General features: G+C 38.1%; 1 protein-coding gene and 1 pseudogene across 5 annotated transcripts in view; both read left to right on the top strand.

The window, feature by feature from the left end:
- The window catches only part of CDK14 (cyclin dependent kinase 14), a 600,921-nt gene that overhangs the window by 18,912 nt on the left and 560,557 nt on the right, over positions 1 to 21,452 (top strand). The window lies entirely within an intron of this gene.
- LOC116814126 (Golgi apparatus membrane protein TVP23 homolog B-like) lies at positions 16,431 to 16,941 on the top strand (annotated as a pseudogene).

Here is a 21,452-nt window from a genome sequence, read left to right as displayed (position 1 = left end):
GAGTACCAGAAATTTGGCTTATTTCAGATTTGCCCATGGGAATTGTGCCAAATATGAAATTATAACCTATGACATATCTCTTGGATAACTTAGTTGTCTTGGAGTGTTAGTTTTTCTATTTTAACAGATTTTCAAAAAAGGAGATTGCACCAGTTCTGTAAAGCAGTGATGGGCTGTGGTAGAGGTGGAGGGTGAGAGTTTTCAAAGTGCTCCCTAAAGATTTTGGTGCAGGCCTCTTCACTTCCCCTATCAAAATATTCACACACCTTGAAAATTTTGCTGCTGTAGTTAGGAAGGGTTGTTCTTGGGGGTGTGTCATATCCCTCAAGTGAGTTCAGAGTTTGAGAGCCTTTCTTTTAAAATATCTGTTGCTGAATTATAGGAGTTGAAGCATATGATTCGTACAATCATATGCAACCTTAATTTTTTTTTGGAACAGCTCTTGGTTTTAGATAATGCTTTCTGATTTTTGATTCAGAAAATATAGTCTTAGTCCTAAAATTGTGTATTTATTAATATCAAATTCATAATCCAGAACTTTTAGCCAGAAGAAAAACTAAAACAGTGATACAGAAATTTCTAACAAAGAAATGGATAAGTAAGCATTATTCTACAACAGAGAAAAATGAGTGAGAATAACTTATGGTTACTTTTGATTTTAATGAAAACATTTTTTTATTAAAAATATAGGTAAAGAAGAGATATGTTAGTTACAGTTATTCAGGGCATGAATTACAAATTCTTTTGTGTTATAGGTTCTCGTTTATTTTAAATCTTCAGCTATATAGCTCTCTTTGTATTGTCTTCAAGTGAATATGATGGAGAATGTCCTGCAGTGCTTGATTCTCTTCTCTTAAAAGGCAGACTATTTAATCTTACAAATGAGCATCCTTGGGTCATTACATATTGGGGTTCAGGTGTGCAAAAGGCTTGGTAACATATGGCTTGTCCCCAGATGCCCTAATTGAGTTCAAAACTTTCCCCAAGAGGTTTGCATTACTTTATCTAAATGATGTGTTACATGTGCAACAAAAAAGGTGTTTTAGTCATGAAAGGAAAAAAAATAAATGTGTACTTGCAAGATACAATGCAAATTGTGCAGTGTACATTGCACTAATTTCTATATAGTTATTAGAAGATAAAAAAGATTAAAACCAATAAAAGTGACATTAATTGGATGACCACAGTTTTGGATGACGCACTTTGATGATCTTCAGCATTCCCTTTAGTTACCTTATTATATCATCATCATCATATATATATGTGTGCCTGTGTATATATACACACATATTCCTCCATTTTGATTATTTTTTTTTCAGGCAAAATAGGCATATTAAACTCAATGGTGGACTTTTTTTCAGTTTCAAAACCTTACCTCTTATCACAATTACATGTGTTTCATTGAATAATTTTAATATTTGCTATTAAGAAAAGTAATTATGTTCATGGCAGAACATGTATAAAATAAAAATTACTATTTTACAGTGAAACAGCCATTGTATGTAGAGTATGATCTCAGTTTTGTAAGATTGTAAGTGTCCTCTCCATGGGGGAAAACATCTGAAAAAAAGGGAATACAACAAATGGATAATGGGGAAATTGGGGTTTATTGAAATTGTGACTTGCTCAGAGTCCCTCAGCTAGAAAGTGGTTTAATCTAGTATTCTAACCTAGTCTCTCTGCATCCAAAGTGTATGAGCGTAACTAGGCTGCCTCCCAGGAGAAGGGAGAAAGGGAGAAATAACATCTAGGTATTACTACTACAGGTGCAGCATATAGTTAGGAAAACAAAGTTCTTACAAAGAATTTTGTAAGAACTTTGATTTTGGTATTAATTTTGGTAGTAATTCTAGCAGATGAGTGGTTTTACCAAAAAAAGGCCTAAAAGTGAACCTTAAAGATTCCTGCCATAGATCTATGTCATTTTTGAACTGAGTTACACGCATTTTACAGAGAGGAAACTGAGACCCAGGGAGATTAAATCATTATGTTAGTAAATAATGTTGCGGAAGAGAACATGGTTGATTAGTGGTTGTGAAATCAAGGGGGTTTCTTTGCTGAATTACTCTTTATGTTTTAGATTTCAGTTTCAAGGTTACATTAAAAGTAAGCTTGTATTGCCATTTTTATCTGGATTTAGGTGGGGAGTAGGTGGATTGTTTGGTGAGATGTAAACTTGATCCTTCCGGTAGTAATTTGTTTAGTAAAAATTTCCTGCTAGACATGAGGGCTCTGTAGTCGATGAAGATTATGGAAGGTTAACTATTGGTTGAGGTACCATGGACCACCTTGTGATATACAGACTGCTTTGAGCTGGAAGGCATGATGAGAAAACTGCTGTGTTTTAACTAGCATGTTCCGAAAAAAGTGTCAGAACATCTTTCAGCGGGTGTAAATTACCTTCATTGAACAGGCAAATGGTTAATATTGAACAGAAAATGTCAGATAATAAATTCATTCATTTTCTTTGAATCCTGAATATATACAGTTGGGTTATTAGCTTGTGCATGTGAAGCCACTCTGGCTTCATTTTTATTTCATATTATGACAGCTAAAATCTTTGTGAAGATTAAAAATATAGAGGAAACAGACAGGTTTTTAATATTTACATCTTAGAAAGATGAAGACTTTAGGTGGGTATAGGGAGAAACAGTCAATACTTTGGATTCTTTTTTATTGGTAGAGTGAGTGCTAAGAAAAGGGATAGACCAATTTTTTTCTTTCTTTCTCTCCTTTTCCTTTACGTAAACATAAAATGCTTGCAATTCACTGGATTTTCTTCTATGCCTCCAATATCATTGCATTTTCTTCTTTCCTTTTTCTTTGTTCTTTCTGAAAACACCTTGCTTTTAGTGGTTTAGTTGCCAGCCACTGAGCTCCACCTTGCCCTGAACCCTTTCATGACCCAGGTGCTGGGTCCAGTGAATGACCTTTTGGTTGCTTTTGCCATCTTTGTACCAGACATAATACTTTTCTGATGCGCGACTGGTGCAGGCAAGGGAAGAAGAAGGGGAAGTCTCAGGCAGGAGTTAGAGATGTTTTATAATGATTGGCCCTCTTCTGCTGTTAGAGCACAGAATTATGGCTCCTAAAGAAAGACTTGGCTTTTCTGATGCTCCCCACTGCATTTAATGGACTAGTTCTCCAAGTATTTACATTGTTTGATGTACTTTATCTTTCCTTTTTACCATCAGTTGAGTTGGAAAGATTTGAGGACACATACAGAAAGGGTGATTTTAGATTCTTTTCTGATGCCATTTGGACTCAGAAGTAGGAGAATTTGTGCCTTATTGTGTCTTTTTCTTTTGCTTTTTGATGAGAAGGAGCAGGGAAGTAAAAATCTCAAGAGAGTAGAATCAGTTTTCCGGTCACAAAGCTCATTAAGTTAATATTTACTTTTAAAATGAATGTATTTGCCAGCCCTTCCCACTGTTTGTTTGGGAAGCGTTTAACATACATTTGAGAGCCTCTAACTAGTTTCCACCTCCATTGGGTATTTCACCTCTCAGACTGATGGTGGTGAGTGTGATGTGTGGATCCCAGTTGTAACATCTGTTTCTGTCACTTCAATATTACATTTATCTTGAGGGTAAAGGAAGGGAAAGAAATGAAGCTAAGGCAATTTTTCCTTTTTTTTCTGTGTCTACTGCACAATATTGATTGAATGATATTTAACATCTCTAGTGCTTTTAAACCCATTTCAAATAACACAATTGACACCTATGCAGGGGTTTAAGGAAACTGAACATTTAAATAAAAGATACAGCCTGAAAACTCAAAGATCACATTTGAAAATCTCTTTCCAGTATTCCATACATGATATTTACAGTTTTTTTGTCTCTCGATACCTGCAACTTTCTAGATGAAAGCTGTTATTTTTCTTTAGGCCTCAGATGAGTATTTTTTCACTATTAAAAATTTTAATGAACATAAAATACTGATTATTTTAACTTCTATAAATATTTAATAACCAAGGTCTTCAGGTACATTGTATAGTAATTTTTATTGGTTTTTTAAAGCTTGCTGTGTGAGAGAACTGACCGTTATGTTTAATTATTTGAAGGCTGTTTTGGGGAATGTGAAAATTGATACTGAAGGAAAAACAGAACTGGGTGCGGTGGCTCACACCTGTAATCCCCGCATTTTGGGAGGACGAGATGGGCGCATTGCTTGAGGCCAGGAGTTTGAAATCAGCCTGGCCAACATGGCAAAACCCTGTCTGTACTAAAAAATACAAAAATTAGCTGGTGTGGTGGCCCAAGCCCGTAGTCCCAGCTACTTGGGAGGCGGAGGCAGGAGAATTGCTTGAACCCAGGAGGCAGAGGTTGCAGTGAGCCGAGATTGTGACACTGTACTCCAGCCTGGGTGACAGAGCAAGACTCTTGAAGTAACAACAACAAAAACAAATATAGAGAGATATGACTCTTTATTCATGATCTAGTTGACATCCCCTTGCTGTTACAAGTATGTATATTAAATGTTTCTGTAATACATGACCTACAAGATGATGTATCAATGTATAGTATTTTTGTCTAGTTGGCAACCTGAGAAATATTTATGAGCTTTGAGTGGGACATCTACCACTTCAAGGATCAGCAAGGCACAGACAAGCCACAGGAATTATTAACTCAACAAATTATTAGCTAATCAAATTAATTATCTAATTATTAACTCAGTTGACTGGGCTGGGTATTTTTCTTTGAGATTTCTTTTATTTTTGGTGGATCGATTGATTGGCACTGGCATGTCAGGGGCAGTGACAGTGCTGTTTCTAGCAGAAACTCTGTGCTCTCCAGACGGCAGTGAGTGACGCTTCTCCACCTGAACCACCTCAGAATCTGGGTGTGAGTGGAAAGTGCAAGAGTGCTGGAATCTCCTCTACCCATCTTCCAGCTTGTCCCCGTGTCCCTATTTATAATCTGTGTGAGGCCGCCTAGTAGTCTCCTTTTCCTTATCTGTACAACAGAGTTAACCATCTCCACCTGGCAAAGTTGTAAAAATTAATGAAATAGTGCTTGTAATTCCTGAAAAGGGTCTTGGCACAGAGCAGGCACCACTGTTTCATAGAGCTGGGCTGTGCCCCTCAAAGCATTGGCACATGCAGCGTGGTGCTGCACGTGACATTTGGGCCATCCTCCACATGAGTCCTCACATCTGTGGGCACAAGCTGAGGGGCACATGGAGACTCCTGGCTTTATGATGGGAACACCAGCAATCTAATTTTAGGAACCTCCTAATTTTAAAGAGGGGGAAACTGAGTCTGTAAAGTCCAAATTTAGGCTTCCTCCTTTTGTTGCCCCACTTCTGCCCATCACAGTGGCCTTGCTGTGACCACGTGTTACTGGATCTGGCAGAAAGCAATGTCCACTGGTGGGGTTTGTATGCCAGGTAGTTTTTGGTGGATGGGATTTTGAATCCCACAAGACAGTCAGGAGCTCTGCGTATGTGAGCACTACTAACTCATGTTTTAGAAGGAAACAGCGTTCACATATGTCACATCTACAGTGTGCATCTGGTCACAGGATTTCCAGAGGATGATTACTCCAGATATAGAGGGAGGGAGAATCTTCCTGTACCTCCTCGTTTTTGGGTTGGTGCCTCCCCAGAGGTTCTCCTGATTCTTCTTGGTTCCGTTTCTTGTTTGCCTGCATTTGTACTGGCACTGTTTATTGTCTGGAAGGGAAAGCCGCTTTGTCTCTACTCCATGTGTCTTGTGTTCATGTGTTGAGTAACTGGGGCATTTTCTCCATCGTAGACACTTAATCACAGTCTTGGAACCTGTTGTTTGAGCAGATGTTCACATCCTTTAAATACTCTATTCCCCCTACAAGACTGTGTAAGGTTCCTGAGGGCAGAGACAGCATTTCTACCTCTCTCTAAATCTCATTCATTCAGAACAGTCCTTTGCACCTAGTAGGTGCTGAATAAAAGTTGCTTGAGAGAATAAACAGATAATACTTTTGGAGTCTTTTAGGTGAATTTGTTCCCATAATTCAGACTTTTTTCCTTCCTTCTTTCCTTCCTTCCTTCCTTCCTTCCTTCCTTCGCCACAGGAATTCACCAACTGTTTATTCATGGGGATGGGATTTATCTTAAATGTTTTTTCTGTATGGACCTTATTTAATTTTCCCAGTAATGTTGGCACTATTATTTCTATTTTTACAGATGGGGAAACGGAAGTTTAGAGAAGTTAAGCAACTAGCACAGCGTCACAGGGCTAGTGAAGCTCCAGAAGTGGTGGTGACCCAGACAGGGTCCTCACGCCAGCTGAAGTAGCAGCTGGAGAGACCTGCTGGATTGTTGGCCTTTGAAAGGGAACATTGAAAGTTCCTTGCATTTGATGATGATTGGGTTACATTTACTTGAATTGTGTAACTTTTAAGTTGCAAATTAATGCTAAAAGTGTATTAGGGTAGCCCTAGGCTGTGGGACTAATTGAGAAACGAAGTACAATGGAAGTGCTGCAAACAAATGGGTTTTCCTGCTTAGAGTAGGTATTTACTATTAATCCTGCGGCTTTTGCCTTAAGGAGTTGGAGTCTTTCCTATCTAATTAAAAAGTACAGGTCAGATGTTGAGTGTTGTCAATAATTTAGTGCCTGCATCTTTTTATCCCTGTTGTTTGTTTGGAAACTACAATTTAGAATATTCTGTGCACATTTTAAAAAATAAATGACTGTCTGTGTGGTAATGTTTTTGCTTAGTAAATGTATGCATTATCATCTTGAGCTTATGAGTTTTCTGTACTTTTCTTGAAACTTTTATTAATAGAAAAACTCTCAGTCTAGTGCGGTGATCTTTCCCTGAAGTCCTCAGCATGCAATTGGGCATAAAAGTTGTGATCCCTGAGCACATGTTTTGGGGTGAATCCTATTCATATTTTTGGTTTTCTTCTTCATTCCCAAGATATATAAAAATTAAAAGCATTTGAGATTGCACATTAGTGCATTGGATTTTTATCTGGAGTGGTCCCTTCTCTAAGTGAGTAGTGGGAGTGTGGAAGGGTGAAGCAATATCTACTAACCTTATTTGTGATTTTGGAGCTAGATTATCCGTTTTCCAAAACATCCTAAGCGAAGACTACCCTGACTGTGTTTTTACTGAAAGCTCTTCCTGTCATTCTGGGTAGTTTATACTGTTTATTTACCTTGTATAAGGAAGTTCTTTCTTTACTGTCCCATCTTATCTTAGATCAAAGTTTCTACCCAGGGATCCTACTTAAAAAATATTGTCTGAGACTGCATGTGTTTTCTTTCCTTTTTTTTTTTAGCACTCTGAGTTTTTGCTCCATCTGCACTCTCCGGTTTTCCTTCCTTCTATTTATGACAATTGTGTAATGAATATTCATAGTTTCCATTATTAATGTAATAGCATGCCATTTGTCAGCTCACTGGCTTTCTTGTATTATATATATATTTTGAAAAATTCTTTTTATTTATTTTAAAATTTTTGTTGTCTTTGTCTTCCGTAATCTTTTTTCTTTATAGAGTTTGTGATCATGTGTTTTTCCTCTAACCCAGACATATACGTAGGTCTAAAACTGCACAGTGCAGGATGTCAAATGGCTTAAAAGGATTTCTGCTGTGACTGAAAGAGTGGATCTGTGCCCTTCTGAGGGTGTAGGCTGACCACATGAATACCAATAATTAGACATCTTTTATTTTAAGAAATGGGCAGCTGTTTCTTTAGTTGAATTTTGAGATCTTCAGTTATTTTGCTCTCTTTAAAGGGCTTTTCTCTGTATATATGCATCTCTTTGGCAGGGTTGATGGCAGACCGGGATACTGGCATGGCAATAGTGGGAAAGAAGGAAGGAAAAAAAGCACAACTGAAAAAGAAAACCTGAAGTGTTCTGAATATTAGATTTTAAAGTATTAGGTTTTTTTTAAGTTTTCTTTTTCAATTAATTAAAAAGTAGAATATGTAAGTATTGTGAGTATCAGGTTTTTTTTCAGTGATTTTAAGGTAAAATTTTCACCGTCTCACACTTGATCAGAAAGTCTAGCAATTAACTTTCCCCTTGAGCATCCTGAGCCATGCCTCAGAGATTTGTTAGGATGGCAGTTACAGTGGTGATAATGCCTTCCTGGAGTTTTCAAGCCTTTTATTTAAGTCAGTGCTTATTATCTCTCACGGTTGTTTTAAAACACAGCTCCTGAACCTGAAAGTCCAGTGAAGATTTCATCTGGAAGATTGGGTTACTGGGTGTGTAGGATTAGAGGCGCAGACTGCTGTCTTCCTCTTTGTCATCATCAGAAGCCCTGAAACCCCTTCTCATGCTTGGTAAGATTAGGCAGGAGTGTCACTGCATATTTATAATACATATTTTATAGGGCTTCATAGTTTACAAAGCAATTTCATATGGTATTTCAGTGAATTTTTGCAACAAAATAGCCTTGTGAAGGAGTGGACGTATAGTTTCATCTCTGTTTTGTAGAGATGGAAATTGTACTCAGGGAAGGTAAGCGCTGTTCCACAGGCCACAGTCTTCTGTTCTCACAGTGGAGCTTTGTCTGGGACCCAGGTTTCCTGCCCTCTCATCCTCACCCCCTTATTCTGCTTCTGAAAAGGTCAGGATTTAAAGACATTGCATTCAGCATCAGATTAGGGGAGGTATGTGACCTAGAAACCCTAGCAATGTGGATTTCAAAAAGGTAGTTATTTCTTCTATTTCATAACATTAATGACAAGTAATGAGTCACTTTCTAATTTGTCTATTCAGACTCTATGTTCTGTGTTTCTGTGTTCTAGATTTGTGGACCTGAATGCTTAATTTTACATAGCAGTGAGAAACGTAAATCCTATTTTGTATTCTTTAGGTGCCTCAAGAGCTAACAGCTCAAACTCTGGAGGCAGTATTGGCAGTTTGGCTAAGAGAAAAGAGAGAAGTGGCTAGCAACCATCCCCTGAGAATAGGAGAAAATGAGATATTTCTGACAGCATTACAAACTGGAGCAGAGGTTTGGTGATAACAGGAAGCTGCTTATGAGAAGGATTTAGCATTAGATATGAATTTGAAACTCTGCTCCACCACTTAGTAGCTTTGTTACCATGAACAGACAGTTGCTTAATCTCCCTGAGCTTCAGCGTCCTCATCTGCGAGTGAAGGCTGTGAGGCAGTTTCATATATTATAGGGCGATAAGTCAGGATGCTGGAGCCAGCTGCCTGGTGTCATAAACCTGTAGTCCGTCATATCCAGGCTCCAACACTCCTTGGCTATGTGATACTTAACATCTCGATGCCTCAGCTTCCTCATCTCGAACAGGAGGATGCTAATAATACTTAGCTCATAGGGTTGATAGGATCACAACAGTTTCAAAACATGTAAAACACTTAAAACAGTGAATGGCTCATAGTAAATTCTCTACTAAAAGTTAATTGTGTCTGGGCACAGTGGCTCATAATCTCAGTGCTTTGGGAGATCAAGGAAGGAGGACTGCTCGAGACAAGCCTGGGCAATATAACAAGACCCCAGTTCTAAAAAATAAAAAAAACTTGGCCAGGTGTGGTGGCACAGGCCCGTTGTCCTAGCTACTCAGAAGGCTGAGGCAGGAGGATGGCTTGAGTCCAGGAATGCAAGTCTGAAGTGAGCTGCAATGGCTTCACTGCCCTCCAGCCTGGGCAACATAGGGAGACTCTATCTTTAAAAAAAGTTATTTTTAAGTGGAATAAGTTACGGTAGTACCTGCCACGTACATTAAGCTTTCAATTGATTAGTTTCTTCCTTTTCTATTTAGATGTTTTGAGGTTAAGCCTAATGAAAGCAATTCAAAAACCACTAAAATACAATTATTTTAATATTTTCATCACATTTAATTCGTGTAATTATTGATCTCTTATGCCTTGGACATTCATTTTTTAAACGTAGTATTTTAAATGTAATATTTTTGCACTATTAATCACTTAAAATATTGTATTATATCATGTCTAGGAAATTCATTATAGGCCTTTCCAAGAGAGAAGGCTTTGTGATAAAAGCCAGCTGCCCAGACATTTCCAAACCCTCCTCACCCATCCCCCAGCATGCTACAGAAGCAGCAGGCTGGCAGAGGTCCAGATTTCCTAAGTGATGGGATTGTTCCCGGGGCCAGGAATGAGAGGAATCTGCCTAGATTGGAGATGGCTTTAGCTACTTTGCTTTGCTTCGTACTCGTAGTCTTATTCCCAAACTGAATCTGACCCAGCACCATTTTCCATTATTGGAGATGTTTTAACATTGTGTGTGGAGGTCTTGCTATTTAAACAATGATTTCTGAATCTACTTTTTAATTCCATGGGAGCTTTTCTGTTTTTCTTTGTACTATGAAAGAAGAACTATGAGTTAATTTTAATTTATAGTTATACCTCTGCAAATCAATACAATCTTTCTGTGACTTCCACTGGTAGCACCATTCTTGATCTGAGGCAAGTATTGGGATTGTGGTTTTACTTTCCCATTTACTTAGAGGCGGGAAGGTTTAGTTATTTGAATGCCTTAGACCAGGAAATTATTGGCTATTGTCAGTGGAATTTGTTTATCTTTTCCACCCCTACATTCCTAGGCTGTGAGAGAACTGGTCATCATTGTGATTGCACTTCAGTTTTTATCAGTTCCTCCCCCGGTGCTATTTTTATTAAATACTTGATGTTTCTCTCTTCTTTGGGTATAAATTTAGAGACCCTCAGGCAGACATTTCTGAAAGGGCTCTCTTGCTCAGCTGTTGTTAAAATGAAAAGATCAATACTGCCAAGCACCTCTTTTTGTTTGGCTACCTCCAAAATTCATGTTTTCTGCAGTTATTCTCTAGGATTATCTGTAGATTATCTGTAATTTCTGTAATTTATCTATAGATTATAATCTAAATTGAAGATTGATGCATGTATAATTCTAATGAGCTTCTTGACCAGCACTGTTCAATAGATACATAATGCAAACTTCATGTCATTAAAATTTTTCTTGTAGTTACATTAAAAAAGTAAAAGAAGCCAGGTATTGTGGCTCAGGCCTGTAATCCTAGGTCTTTCAGAGGCTAAGGCGGGAGGATGGCTTGAGGCCAGGAGTTGGAGACCAGCCTGGGCAATATAGTGAAACCTCGTCTCTACAAAAAAATAAAATTAGCCAGCTGTGATGTGTGTCTGTCATGTAGTCCTAGCTACTCCACAGGTTGAGGTGGGACCATCACTTGAGCCCAGAGTTTGAGGCTGCAGTGAGCTCTGATTGCACCATCGCACTCCAGTCTCGGTGATAGAATGAGACCCTGTCTCAAAAAACAAAACAAGACAACAAAAAACAAAAACAAAACAAAACAAAAAACAGAAAAGTAAAAGAAACAGATGACTTTACTTTTATTATACTTGAAGAACCCCATATGTAAAAATATAATTTGGACATTAAAGTTATTATTGAGATATTTTACTCTTTTTTTGTGTTGCTTTAAAAATCTGCTTGTGTACTTTATTATACATCTCAATTTAGACTAGCCACATTTCAGGTGCTCATTAGCCACATGTGGCTAGTGGCTACCTTATTGGTCAGCACAGATTTTTTTTTTTTGACAGGGTCTCCTTTTTTGCCCAGGTTGGGGTGCAGTGGTGCAATCATGGCTCACTGCAGCAGCATCCTCCCAAGCTCAAGTGATTTTCCCACCTCAGCCTTCCAAGTAGCTGTGATTACAGGTGCATGCCAGCACACCTGGCTAAGTTTTAAAAATTTTTTGTAGAGACAGAGGTCTCACTGTGTTGTCCAGGCTGGACTCAAACTCCTGGGCTCAAGCAATCCTCGTGTTTTGGCCTCCCAAACTGCTGGGATTACAGGCATGAGCCACTGTGCCCGGCTAGCACAGATCTTTACTGTAACTTTTCTTCATACTATAAAAGGCATTGCGTTGTACTGGCAATTATTTTCCCATCAAAGTGGCCTAGAAAAGAGACGTGAATCTGGCCTCATGTCTTTGCTCATAATTAACACATTTCTAGAGAGATTTCCTTTGTTATAAAAACTAATTGTGGAATTAATGATCTCAGAACGTGAATTCAACTGTAGCACCTCAACAGGTGCTACTGAAGTCACCTAAATGGCAGGCTGAATTCTTGACCAATAGTGATAAAAATTGCTTTGTCTTATGGCAGGAGTAGCAGTCAGGACAAGACTCAGCTTTAACGAAATCCCTGGAGGCATTCTCCCACATAGGAGTCGTGCGACTCAGTTTTATGCTCCTAAAATCTACTGCAAAGCTATGAATGCTGTTTGTTTGTGATTAGCACTTCATTTTTTTTTTCTTCTCAATTATTATTATTTTTTGAGACAGGGTCTTGCTTTACTAGTCCAGAGTACAGTGGTGCAATCATGGCTCACTACAGCCTTGACCTCCCAGGGTCAAGTGATCGTCCCACTTCGGCCTCCCAAGTAGCTGGGACCACAGGTGTGTGCCACTATGTATGGCAATTTTTTTTTTTTTTTTTTTTTTGAGACGGAGTCTTGCTCTGTCGCCCAGGCTGGAGTGCAGTGGCACAATCTCTGCTCACTGTGAGCTCCGCCTCCCAGTTTCACGCCATTCTCCTGCCTCAGCCTGTCCGAGTAGCTGGGACTACAGGCGCCCGCCACCACGCCCGGCTAATTTTTTGTATTTTTAGTAGAGACGGGGTTTCACCGTGGTCTCGATCTCCTGACCTCATGATCTGCCTGCCTCGGCCTCCCAGCATGGCAATTTTTATTTTTATTTTTGTAGAGACGGGGTTCTGCTGTGTTGCCCAGGTTGGTCTTGAACTCCTGGACTCAAGTGATCTACCTGTCTTAGCCTCCCAAAGTGTTGGGATTACAGGCGTGAGCCACCGTGCCTGGCCAGAAAGATGATTTTTTAGGATTCTAGCTTGTTTGCTTTCCTTCCCACCCCAAGATACTTTTGTTACAGCAGCTTGTCTGCTTTCTGTTTCATTTTTCACCCTGATTTTTCCAGGACTCCTCAATCACTTTCAAGTGTTAAAGGCCATTACTGATTCTTAAATGTAAACGATTATGGCTGAATTTCAGCCATTGAGGGTCCATATGATCTGTTCTGGACACAGTCCTTCTCAAACTTTAATGTGGATGTGAATCATCTGGGGATCTTGTTAAGCTGAAATTTAGGCCAGGCATAGTGGCTTGTGCCTGTAATTCCAGTGACTGGGGAGGCTAATGTAGGAGGATCATTAGAGGCCAGGAGTTTGAGACCAGCCTAGGCAACATAGTGAGATACCTTGTCTCTAAAAAATATATATATATTTAAAAAACAACTTAGACAGGCATGGGGTTGCGTGCCTGTAGTCCCAGTTACTCAGGAGACTCAAGGCGGGAGAATCATTTGAGTCCCAATGTTGCAGGCTGCAGTGAGTTATGATCACACCCACCACTGCACTCCAGCGTCGGCGACAGAGTGCGACCCTGACCCTTAAGAAGAGAGAGAGACAGAAAGAGAGAGAGAGATTGATTTGATGCAGTAGGTGTGAGATGAAAGTTTGCATTTTTTCACAGACTTTCAGGTAATGTTGATGCCCCTGGTCCAGAGACCACATAGAGATCTAGTATATGATAGTAAAATGCTGCTGTCTTATACCAGCCTGCAGCAAAGACATTAAAAAAAAATGTAGTGAGGTTTTCCACCAAGCTAAAAGTACTTTTTTGTTTTATATATTTTTTTAAAATTCAGAGATGATTTCATTACTGCCTCTTGCTACTACAGTGGTTACAAATGCTAGTTATTATTATTTTTAAATGACCTTTCATGGCAAAATTATACAGCTGCCAACCCTACTTATGTCTCCAAGTTAATAAAAGAATTTTAGTAGTTCACAAACTCCTCAAGTCTGATGCCACCCCACCATCTAAATTAGCAGTTTATAGCTTTCCTTCATGGCATTTATAGTATTTTGTATTGACCTAATTACTTGGACAGTTGTTTAATGTCACTTTCCCCACTGTGCTCTAAGCTCTTGCTCTGTATTTTTAATCACTTTGTCCCTAGTGTCTCACTAGCACTGGGTCTGTTGTCTGTCTGTCCCTAGTCAATACTTTTAGGATGGCTTTATTCAGTGGGTCTCAGTAGGAGTGGTACTGCCCCCTAATGGAGTGTTTTGGAAATTGATGGGAACTACTGGTTGTCCCAAAGAATAAAGTATGCTACTGATGTTTGGTGGGCAGGGGTTAAAGGGTGCTAGACATTCTGTAGTGTACAGAACAGCTAACTAAGTGAATGCATATTTGATGCATTTTGCAAAATCTTTGAATGTCCCCGTTGGAGAGTCAACTGATGAAAAACGTATTTGTAATTACCTAAACCAAAGACCTAACTCGGCTGGGTGTGGTGGCTCACCCCTGTAATCTCAGGACGTTGGGAGGCCGAGGTGGGTGGATCAGTTGAGGCCAGGAGTTGTAGACCAGCCTGGCCAACATGGCGAAACCCCATTTCTATTAAAAATACAAAAATTAGCCAGGCGTGGTGGCATGCGCCTGTAATCACATCTGCTTGGGAGGCTGAGGCACAAGAATCACTTAAGCCTGGGAGGCAGAGGTTGCAGTGAGCCAAGATAGCGGCCAAGATAGCACTATTGCACTCCAGCCTGGGCAACAGAACGAGACATTGTCTCAAAAAAACCAAAAAACAAAAAACAAAAAACCACACACAAAAACACAAAAAACAAAACAAAAACCCAACTCCATTTAACATTTAAAGACAATTATATTTATGTATGTCCAGTTTTAATACACATACAGTCATGCATCACTAATGATGGGGGCACATTCTGAGAAATGTGTCACGAGGCAGCTTTTTTGTTGTACAGACATCATAGAGTATATTTACACACACCTAGATGGTATAGCCTATTGCACACCTAAGCTATATGGTATAGCCTATTGTTCCTGGGCTGCCCGTATAGTATGTTACTGTAGGTAGTTGTAACACAATGGTAAGTACTTGTGTATCTAAACATAGGAAGGGTATAGTTAAAATATGATACTATAATCTTATGGGACCAGAATTATACATGAAGTTTTTGTTGACTGAAATGTCGTTATGCAACACATGACTGTATTCTGAAATTTTCAGAAATGCAGCTGCTGAGTACTTCAAAAGTTGTACTTTGATTTATTAGCAACATTACAAAGTAATGTCTACCATTCTGGCAAATCCCATCCGTAGTAGCAGTGATGTTTGTGGTATTTGAATTATTATATATACAACTGCACTAATACACGTTTGTAGGAAATATGATGGTTATGTATATGTGTGTGTGTACATACAAATTTAGCCCTTATTCTAAATTATCCAATAAAAATTGTTGAGAATATTCAGGTGAATGTTTTTTACTTTTTTAAAATCCAAATTTACCCATTAAAAGTGGTTGCAAGCATCTTAGTACATCATTAAACCATTTGGTGGTGTTCTCTCTGAGTATTTACATCTTGGTGTGTATGTGTGTGTGTGTACCTAAATCACACATATGAAAGACAATAAAAGTTAATCTCTTTTATTTTCTTTTTATATTACATTTTGGACTTTATGTTGTTTTTCTTTCTCTGTGTACATACTGTCTCTGTGTATTACAAACATTTGCTATCAAAAGGTGGTGGTACTCTGATAGGATTCAGAATCCCCCTTCTCATGGAAGCAGCATAGAATCAAGGATTTCTGCCTTCTGGTCTTGGTTTATTTCTCTAAGCTGCTCACATAACTTTTCTGAATTTGTTGGGTGATCTACATTATCACTGATAAGGTAAGTCATGATGTGATAAGTCACAGTAGATGTTTCATGAATGACTGGACATGTGGAAAATGCCTTGCTTACATAGTGACTCTTACCCAGGGCTCCTCAGAAAGGCAAACTGTCCACCTGAGACCCACTGTTCTGCTTCACTTGCATTTTCATTTAGGGAGAGCAGACCACCTTGGAGGAAGGGATTTGGCTAATGATAAGGTATGAGGTAGAGTGGGGAATTATGGTAGTGGTGGGGTAGTATTAATGAGTGAATAAAAGCAGAGTATGTTTTACCTTTCTGGGAAGCAGTTAAGATCCTTAGACTAGGGGCCACTATTGTAAGGATTTTTTGACAGTTCCATGTTTATCTGTTTCTTAGTGATTAACAACCAAACCCATGAAGACTTATAGACTGGGGAAACTTTTGTGTCTTGTTCAGCAGTTGGTTTGGAGTGGACCACAAAGCTCAGAGGCAAAAGAGTAGTGCACAGTGTACACAGTTGGTGCTAAGAAACGCCCTCGGGGACTGGGTTACGAGGTTTTACAGCAGAAAGTCCCTTCAAGCACGTGTTTTAGTCTGCCTAGATCTGGCTAGAATGTTGCTCATTAATTGGAACTAGAAAGATACAGGAAGCTCAAGGGTAAGTGGCACTGGAAAAAAAGGTCACTGAAGGTGAATTCATTTGAGATGAAGATCAAGGGACTAGCGCGTGGCTGCCATGTTGCAGCAGGACAGTAATGATGACACTGAAGATGTTTCACCCTTCAATGCAGAAGAGAAGACAACTTAATAGACCAAAAATGCTTCTCAGAATAGGGGATTAAAAACAATAGACCAAAAAAAATTAGATACCCAATAGCATAATTTTTCTGCTTACTCTTTTGAGTCCATGCAGTTATGCAGTTATAATCCATCTCTGTGAATTGCTCAGCAGCAGTTATACTGCCTGGATGGTGACAGTTCTCTTGTTGCCATGTGATTTGGGGGCAGTGAAGACTGTCACAGGTAGATTAATGGTGGACCTGCATTGGTGGAATCATCCTGATGAAGATGAGAAGAACCACTGGGTGTCCAGGAAGAGCCACTGGGAGTGCAGGAAGGCATCCCCTCAAGATAACAAAACTGTCTCAGAGGCTGAATTAAGGATCTTTTGGTTGGGATTTATTGCCTGTTCAGTGCTGTGGGTGGTAATTGCCTTTAGTGCCCTCTTCTTTTTTGGAGTAAAGTGATTGGCATTGGTTATCATGGGTGTGGTGCTGCAAGATGCCAACCTGTATGGTTACATCAGGTATAAAGTTGGCAGTAGAAGGAATTTAACCAGCATGGCTATCTTGTACCCTGGAAAGCAGTTTTTAAGACAAAACAGTAAAGCTAATCTGACTTTCAGACTAGAGAGAATGCTCTTATATCTTTTATTATATTGGGGAATGAAGACATTTTTGACACTGAACCTTTTAGTGCCCAGTCCCTGTTGTAATGAGGAGTGTTGGCTCTATTTTTCCACTTAAAACTTTACTTGTTTAAAAAAAGGAAAATTAATTTTTATATTAGGTTTTTATTTTCTTTCCAGTAGTTGGAGCTAGAAAGTATGTTGTCACTAGAAACATTGTGAAAATTTATCTCACAGGCTGGGCACGGTGGCTCACACCTGTAATCCCAGCCCTTTGGGAAGCCAAGGTGGGCGGATCACCTGAGGTCAGGAGTTCGAGACCAGCCTGGCCAACAGGACGAAACCCCATCTCTACTAAAAATACAAAAATTAGCTGGGTGTGGTGGCACATGCCTGTAGTCTGTAGTCTCAGCTACTCGGGAAACTGAGGCAGGAGGATTGCTTGAATCTGGGAGGTGGAGGTTGCAGTAAGCCGATATTGTGCTACTGCACTCCAGCCTGGGCGACAGAGCGAGACTCTGTCTCAAAAAAAAAAAAAATTGTTTTACAGTGTACATAGATATGCACATAGTCATATAATATCAATATGTCCCAAATTAATGAAAATGTGTTCATTTACGTAAGTATGGAGACTTTTGCATTTTGATTCATAGAACATGAGAGGATGTTAGTCTGTCTCAAAACTGTATGTTTATGTATTATTTATGTAGACTATTTTCAGAAGTAAATTTTGCTTCCATGATAAAAGTGAGCATTTTGGCTTGTGCATAAGTTAGAAATAATTATTAATTTTTAATATGTACCTCATGATAAAATTTCTTAGATATATGTAAACAAGTAAAAACCAAATTTGGGTCAGTGGTGTTAACTAGTTTCTAAAATTTTGTTTATTTGTAACAATTCATTTACTTAAGGCCCAATAATACAAATGGAATCATCATAGTTTATGTTTAAGGAATACACAGAGATTACTACTGTTCCATTTATTTTACAATAGGGATAGGCAAATTTTACTTTGGAGCTTCCTACAAGCTGTTCAGTGGTCCTTGAGCTAATAAAATCTTTTATCTCTAAAAGAGCATTATTCATATGTCATAATGACAGTAATCATTTAAATACTTGGCATAATAAATGCCTAAAAGACATTTTATTTTATAAATCTTTTTTTTCTTGCTATGACGGGTATATTGTAAATCATGCATTTGTATTAATGGTATTTCTTAAAGCAGTAGATGTAACTGTAAACTAAATTAATTTACAAACTATTCTAAGCATCCGTAGATGCTGTTGTAGGTACTGTAAACTTCGTTGGAGACTTTAGTCAGCAGATTGTGTTGTGAATATATTTGTACTTTGTTAAAATATTTTAAAAGATGTTTAATTGAATAAGTGTCTTTTTTGGACTAGTAGCTGTGAAGGTATAAAACTTTATATTTGTATAAAACTGCTGTTTATAGAGCAAAAGAAAATGAAGATCAAAAATTTATGGTTAATATGCATAGAAAGTTTGATTAGAATTGAGTCTTTTAAAAAATAAATGGATAATCATCAAAAGAAAGATTGTCCCAGTGTTTATTTGCAAGTATGTGCTAATTATTAGGAAAAAACAAATCAATTTAGTAAGGTTTTTTGGGGAATAAATTTTCTGACAGTTTATATGGTAAAACAATACACTATCCTTTGCTTAAGCATAATCATAAAGAGGGTCCATTTTAATTTTTCCATTTTTTTACATTTGATACGCATTTTATTCTCTTTTAAAGTATCTATAAAATTGTAGTTTTCTTCTCCTTGATTATTATGAAGAGGATCCTGAGGGCCTCATTTTTTGTGGTCTTGTTATTTAAGCAGGTTTCCAGAATTACTTTCATCAGTCTCATGGAATATTGTCTATTTTGCGAGATTTGTAGTTGATTTGTTTGCATTTTAATGCCATTGGTGGTAAGGGCAGTCAGGGAGGACTGTTTAAGTGCTAAGCTAATTTTATAAGTGATTGGTTTCCTAGAGAATCTTTTTGAATTATGACAGCTAAGTTTGGGGATAAATACTTAAATAATGAGTCCCCTTATAAATTCTTTGTGTATTTGGTGGTGCCAGTTTGGCAATCAGAATCTTTTCAAGGGCTAAAGTGTGTTTATTTTCCACAGTTTCTATCACAGGGTCTTGTTCAAGATTAGTTTTCATTAAATGCTTGTTGGATGGAATTAATGACTATTATGAATTTATATTCTTCCATGATTTCATATTTGCAAAGTTTCTCAGAGTCACCCAAGATTGCCATTGTAAAATTTAGCATAACACCTTTTTTTAAGGTTATACTTTGTAAGGTGACATTTTAATCTAAAATTTAGATCATTGCTGTTAAGTATTTGTTTCAAAGAGAACACTTTGTTCTTTGAAATAGATACTAATTTAAAAAAACACACTGGCTAGCTGTGCAGAGATCTTTCCCTTTAATGTTATGAGCAATTATAAATCAAGACCAAAGAGAGGCCTTGTAAATTGTGAATATTCTGAAAACAATGAAGCATCTTCTTCTGCTTCTAACAAAGATAACACTGGAGTTAATGGAAGTGCCATATGCCTAGGGGAAGATGTCATCAAGACAAACATTTAGTTTGTCAAAGTGACATTTAGACGACTGTAAGCAATATTAATCTAGTCATGAGCTCTTGTCAAGCTTAAGTCTGATTTTAATAAAAAGTAGCTATTTTAGGCTTATTTATATATCACTGTCTAGTATAGCAAGTGATTGGAAGCCATCAAACTTTTAGGGTAAAAATAGAAAAGAACATAAAATTAATCAGCATTTGGGTATATTTTTACCAAATGCTTAATACAACCTTACTTGGTTATTTGAGTTTGCTTTGACTGCTTTGACCCACCCTATTTCATCATGAATTATTAGAGAAAGTAAGCTCCTTTCTCTACATAGGATACCACTTCTATCTTGTATAGAAAGAGGTGTTAGCAAATGAGACTTTATGTAATATAACAAGAATTCATTATGCGTAATGAAGGGAGCACAACCATCTCTTAAGATCCTTTATAGCAGGGATCGCAATCCCTGGGCCACCGACTGGTACTGTGGCCTGTTAGAAACCGGGCTGCACAGCTGAAGGTGACCAGTGGGCAAGCAAGCATTACTGCCTGAGCTCCGCCTCCTGTCAGACCAGTGGGGGCATTAGATTCTCATAGGATCACGAATCCTATTGTGAACTGAACACGCAAGGGATCTAGGTTACATGCTGTTTATGAGAATCTAATGCCTGATGATCTGTCACTGTCACACATCCCCAGATGGGACTGTCTAGTTGCAGGAAACAAGCTCAGGGCTTCCACTGGTTCTACATTATGGTGAGTTGTATAATTATTTTATTATATATTACAATGTAATAATAATAGAAATAAAGTGCACAATAAATGTATTGCAGTTGAATCATCCCGAAACCAATTCCCACCCCCCCAGCCCCCTGTTTGTGGAAAAATTATCTTCCATGAAACCGGTCCTTGGTGTCAAAAAAGTTGGGGACTGCTGCTCCATAGCAGCTGTCTTCCAACTGGGGAACATGTACACTTAAGGAAACTTTCCAAGAGGTATGTACACCGCAAAAGTTAGAAGGGAGTTGATTTCCAGATCCTTACCTTGTGATGTATTTTTTCTGAAAATTGATATCCCTTGAAAACACACCCATGGTTTGGGTATCTCCTACCTTTTCTTCTGCCATGTCCTTTACTTTTATATTTATTTGTTTATTTATTTATTGTTAAGGCAGTCAAAAGCAGTGGGAGTGGAGAAGGAACAAAGAAATCTGTAATTGGTTGTGATCAATTAGTTGTAAACACCACTGCACTCAGACCAGCCTGCCATATCCTTTTCTGTTTTACAAAAAACCACTCTCCTCCATCTGTAATCTTACCATGGTATATTGACCCAAGGTTTTCAAAGTCTTGATCATCAAAGGACTAGTTTTGATGTCAGGCAAATCTTCAGACTCTTAACTGTCTCCCACCCTGTTAAGCAATTCATTACCAGTGAAATTTTTTCCTTATGTTTAAAAACTATCACAGTAAACATGCTTTTTGTTTAATATTAATAATGATAATTAATCTAGAAGAATAATATTAAAGCCTAGAGTTTTGTGGTCACAGGAAATCAAAGCCATTTCAAAATTTTAAAGTATGTATGAAATTTTATGATGCAGAGAAATATGATAGAGTATTTGTAAGTCAGTAAAAGACTTTAAGCATAAATGTATTTATTTCATTAGGTTGAAATTTGGATGGAGAGGAGGAATGAAATACGATTTCAAGGAGGAAAGCATACAATGTAAATTTTAAAAGTCTTGT

This window comes from Hylobates moloch, unplaced genomic scaffold, assembly GCF_009828535.3.
Source record: "Hylobates moloch isolate HMO894 unplaced genomic scaffold, HMol_V3 SCAFFOLD_1, whole genome shotgun sequence".
Lineage (NCBI taxonomy): Eukaryota > Metazoa > Chordata > Mammalia > Primates > Hylobatidae > Hylobates > Hylobates moloch.
This window is presented reverse-complemented; position numbering and strand designations above follow the sequence as displayed.